Source organism: Silene latifolia, chromosome Y (genome assembly GCF_048544455.1).
Source record: "Silene latifolia isolate original U9 population chromosome Y, ASM4854445v1, whole genome shotgun sequence".
Taxonomy (NCBI): Eukaryota; Viridiplantae; Streptophyta; class Magnoliopsida; order Caryophyllales; family Caryophyllaceae; genus Silene; species Silene latifolia.
This window is the reverse complement of record NC_133538.1, coordinates 394,467,175-394,473,174: the sequence shown is the minus strand read 5'-3', so window position 1 is coordinate 394,473,174 and position 6,000 is coordinate 394,467,175.

Here is a 6,000-nt window from a genome sequence, read left to right as displayed (position 1 = left end):
GGTTACAGGTTGATAGAAGACCAACTCGTAAGTAGCATGCATCCCCCTGTTTATTTGATTTTTTTAACCACACTTGGACTTGATACACATTTATATATATAACTGTTACCATGTTAATGTGTAGGTGGCAGAGGGAGTGACCGACTTGAATCGGCATGTAACTTATAAAGAAGGGCACACGCCTAAAGGATCCCGGTCGTGTGACAAATATGATCAGGAAGTATTGGCCAACATAGTAAGCATTATTTTATTAAGACGAGTTCATTATTAACTTTATTATTTTAGTCACAAATATAATTTGAAATTTATTTAATATATTATAGGAGAAGGTATTGAAGGAGGTAGAAGAAGGGAAATTCACTCCCAATGGTCGTGATGACGTTCTTGCTAGAGCGATCGGCCGACCCGAACATCTAGGTCAACTGAGGGGCGTCCCGTTATAGGTTGGAGTCACGAAATATTATGGGACAACTGCCCCGAAAAAGAAGAAAAGGAAGGCTAAGATTGAGAAGGCTGACATGGTACCATTTATTGTATTATTTTCATTTAAGTTCAGATGTTATTGTTTTAAACAAATTACTGAAACATTACATTCTTGCCACGCAGGTTCAGTTATTGGCATCCGTGATACTAAAGATGAATTCTGGAGGCAAGCCTTCCGAAGAAGAATTGAAGATGATAGAGGATGTCATTAAAGGGGGTAAGGTACAACAGATTAGTCAAGAGGCCGAGAACACTACTACCTTGGCAATACATGAGAAGGAAGTATCAGTCAACGAGATTCAGAAAGATCAAGTACCTAATGCTTCTGAAGTTGTAACAACTAAAGCCAATAAGGTAAATATATGACTTCCTTATTTTTTTTTTCTTTTTTTTCTGGGTAAGATCAGGGGGTGTGTTCCCTACCAGCTCTAATGCTATAACTTTTGACATCGTGCCATTGGTTAATTTTATTAGGTAAATGAGTCTGAAAAGGAGATGCAACTTGAGTTATCCGCCACAGCTGACAATAATCAGGGGATGCAACTTGAGAAGATGGTTGATGGAAAACAGCAGCATACATCCCCTTCAAACAGTTCACAGTTTTCGGCAAGGTATGCATGAAGTCTTTAATTAGTGAAATTTATATGAATTCTATTAAATTTTGGGATATAATATATAATGTATGTGTATTCTTCAGGCCGTAAACAGGAAGGTAGTTATTCTTACTGACCCTAAATCCGCGAAACTTATGCGTGTTGGCCGGGGTCTCGTAGACTTGCCCACCAAATCAGGGGAAACTTTATTGGTTCATGGCGAACAACTTTTGCCTGGTCATAGAAAAGTGGAGATAACTCAAGTCTTAGAAGGCCATGAAAAATTTCAACTGCCCGTCCCAGTTCGTGATGACATTACCATTCTGGCAGATGCGGTTGGAAGTTTCATCCAATGGCCTAATTCTCACATCTTCCTAGCTCGTTCGTCTCCGCCTCAACCGAAAGCAGTTGGGGTTAGAAAAAATACCTTTATATATAAAATTTTTATATGTTAAATGTTTTTATATGTTATTTTTTTTTTTGTAGGGAACAAAAAACACGGATAAGCCGGATAAGCCTAAGTCCCCAGACATGCCAACTACCTCGTCGAAACAACAACTTGATGAAGTATTCAATTAACTTCTCTATTTTTTTAAAAACCTCCATTTATTTTTTTATTTTTCTGTATTTCTAAAAAGTATGAAAATTTTGTGTAGGGGATAAAAAAGACGGATAAGTCTAAGTCCCCAGACATACCTACTACTGCCTCATCATTGAAAGAGCAGGTTGATGAGGTATTTAGTTAAGTACTATTTTATTTTTATTACTCCAACTAGGTAGGATATGTTACCTTTGGATTTTTTATTATTTTATTTATCTACATGTATAGGTTGGTGGTAGTAGCCCAAAAAAAGAAAAGCATTATTTCCCCGCACTGAAAGATGTTACGAGTATAAACTCCACTAATGTTACGAGTATAAACTCCACTATTTTTATTACTCCACTAACTGTATTTGGAGGCTAGCCGTCGCATAGCAACCGAGCAATTGATAATTATTCCGTTCGAGGAGGATATTTTAGGAATTGAGCGCGAAGCAATTTTGTCATGGGAGCTGCTAGCCATTTGGGCTGGCCTTCTCGAGATTGATGTCCACCACCTATTTGTTTGGATGAAGTAAGTTTCTTAATAAATCATTTCATATTCTAATATTTTGACTAGATAGTGTTTTAAATACCAGAATTAATACCGTAATAATGTAGGTTAATGAAATCGAGATTGATCCCCGAGAACAAGATTCAATATGATCAATATGGATTCCTGTGCCCCTATATTTTATCTATTCATATCACGTTGATTTCGTACGAAGATCGGGTAGATTATATTGCTCGGGGATTGGCGACAAACAAAAAGCTCATTTTTGCTCCTTATAATGAAATCGGGTGATAAACAAATTAATATTATGATTCCACCTACAATTGCATTTTCATAACTAATTTATGTACTTGTTAATAATGATGATGTATCTTGATGTAGGAGTCATTGGGTGCTAGCAGCCATCATACCGACCAAGAAGAAAGTTTTTTGGTTGGACTATTTGTATAGAGAACAAAACGATACCTTTAAGGGCTTGATTATTAAGTAAGTTTATAATACTGATTTATTTATAATAACATTAAGTTTCAATTTTTATTTATAGCAAAAAGCTCATTTTTGCCCCAAAAATATGAGTTTCTGCCTTTTTTTTTTTTTATAAAAAAAGGGCCTTTGAGAAGAAAAGAGCTAACGAGGATCAACCCACGAAAGATTCTGATGATGGCCCTACTTTTATTACGATAATAGGGGTACGTGCTCAAATACAATACATTAAGTGCAAAAATCTGTCTTTAATAATAATACGTGCGCAAATACAATACCTAGAGTGCAAGATTCTGATGTGGGCCTTCTCGTCTCTTCGTCTTTTATGTAATAATAGGTCGATCTCCAGCCGGATAGCATACAATGTGGATACTACGTTTGTCGGTTCATGTTGGAGATTATTATGCGAAGATATATTCTTATTCCAGAAAAGGTTAGTAATTTAATAATGTGTTTATTACTTTTTTTAAATTAGAGCTGATGTTGTCTTGCTTGCTGCTATACCATGATGTTGCTATACTGAATGAGGTATGTTGTTACAATAATGTCTTGTCTTTGTTTTTTCCGCAGTATGTAATCAACGCGCCACAAGTACCTCAGTACAAAGGGCACCAAATAGACGAGGTAAGGGACATGTTAGGCAAATACGTCTTAGAACATTGCAATGAAGACTAAATGCATGATACTTAGAGCTTAGATCAACTTAGTAAATTTTTTGTTGAAGTTAGGGAGTGATCTTTGTAGATAGAGCTAGGGGGATGCACAGTTTTAGGAATCTTAGTTCATGTAAAGTGATCAAATTGTAAGTATATATGACGTTGTTGTTGTGGTTGAATTGAATTAGAGCTGATCAAATAGCCCAAGCCCATTGGCTCTACCCGGCTCGGCCCGGTTTTTTGAAGGGCTTGGGCCTTTAGTTTTGGCTCAAAAAAGCCCATGGGCCGGCCTAAAAAGGCCCAAAATATTTTGGGGCCGGGTTTGGACCAAGCGTTTGGCCCGGCCCGGCCCATATTTATTAATAATGAATATTTTTTCTAATAAAACCTATTAAAGTAGCGTTAAAGTTATACCCAACTCTTTACAAACTCAAGTATATTTTTTTAGATTTATAAAACAAAGTATACATAACATAAATCATATCTAAGAATGCATGATTAAGCATTCTAAAGTGGCGATTTTTGTCATTAATTTATTTTAGAGAGCAATTCATATGCATTTCATCATATTTTGTGCAATTTTATACATTATGTATGTTTTAAAAGTTGTAACTGAAGGTATTACGCTAATTATTTTGTAGGGTAAGTCGTAAATTTTAGGGCCTGAAAAAGCCCATTTAGGCCCAAAAGTCCGCATTAGCCCATAAGGGTCGGGTTTGGGCTTGCTAAATAAGCCCACGTATCTGGCCCGACCCGGCCCAGCCCACACAAATGGGCCGCTTTTGTTAGAAAGGACTGGCCCAAGCCCACATTGGCCTGGCCCATGATCACCTCTAAATTGAATCTATTGAGTTCTGATGAACCCAGCTGTGATTTATGCTGGTGCTGATATATGATGCTGCTGATATATTCAGGATTTTGAATGGTATGAAACAAATTTAATTTTTAAAAAAATTACGAAAATGTAATAAAAACGGTTACTAAAACACCATTTTAAATACCTTTCACCCGCGCATAATATTCAACAACATGTTTTAAAAAAAGAACCGTTATAAATACCTTTCCCGCGCATACTATTCAATAACAGGTTGAAATGAAGAACCGTTGTTACTAACAATTTCAACAACGGTTATTTACCGTATACTCGTTGTTAAAAGTCTTCACAATTTTGGTGGGAAAGATACAACAACGGTTTTTTATATGACAACCGTTGTTATATCCTTCCCACCAAAATTTTGTCAAACTTTCCACAACGACTTACTCGCAACAACAACGGCTTTTAACCGTTGTGAATAATTTCCACAACGGTTTTAGTAAATAATCTAACCGTTGTAAATACCTTTTACAACGGCCGCTTTAACAACGTCCACTTTTTGTTTTAACAATGGTTTTTACCCGTTGTTATAGCATGTATCTGTAGTAGTGTATATGTGATTTTCTTGTACTTTGCCAGATTCATGACATCAGAGTAACACCACAATAACAGTAAAATAACATCAGAGTAACACCATAATAACATAAGAATAATATCAGAATAACAGTACAATAATACCAGAATAACCACCAGAATAACAGTACAATAACACCAGAATAACACCACAATACCATGTGTTATTGTAGTGTAACAAAAAAAAGACAAAAAAAATAACACTCGAATAACAGGTATTAACCCAACAAAAAAAAATTATTAGATTAATATGTGCTAACACAAAATAAAAAATAAATTAAAAGGTAACATAATGAGAAAACTAGGGAAGCATAAGAACATAAGAATAACACTAGAATAACATGTGAGCACAAACTCACCATAAGAAACCAAACTCACAAGATCCAAACTCTCTCTCTCTCTCTCTATATATATATATACATATATATATATATATATATATATATATATATATATATATATATATATAGGGGCGGGATCAGGTATGAACCAGTTTAATGTACGAACCTACCTTTATGAGACTACACCCGCGTCTTAACTTAAACTGTCATAAAAAACTAACCAAAAATATTCGAAAAATCAAACTCCTCCATCTCCATGTCCGGTAACTTTACTCCATTGCTTCACCTCTATATCGAACCTTCAACTCCATTGCTGCGCATCAAAGGTAAGTTTCACATAAACAATTGAAAAATCAAAAATTAGGTTTTGAACAATTGAAATTTGAAAAAATTAGGGTTTACGATTTTTGATTGCAGATCGTGTTTTTAGTTTTTGATGGTGACTTAATTAATGTTTTGTTACTAATTTTAGGATGGTGATAATTTCGTCATATTCTCCTCCTTCAAGTACTCATAATTTCGTGATTATTGTCCTCCTCCCAAATACATTTTTGGGAACCCTAGAAAAAATAATTGAATTAGGGATCCATTGCTGAAATTGCTTTAGGTATGCTAATACTATTTATTTTTAATTGTATTGTAACAGATAACGGAAGAGAGGACGATTCAGTCATAGAAGAAGTTATAGGTACACATCACTGATTTTCCTTCAATTAAAATATTGTGTGTATATAGAAACTTGTATAAATGTATCTATGGTTTGGTAGATACATGAATTGATTCATGAATCCATTCATGTATCTGTTTATTACCGAATTAACATGAGATGTCAGAAAATGTGACCTTAGACAAGATACACCTCTTTAACTTGTTAGGTACATTTTTCCAGCTAGGTAAATTTCTA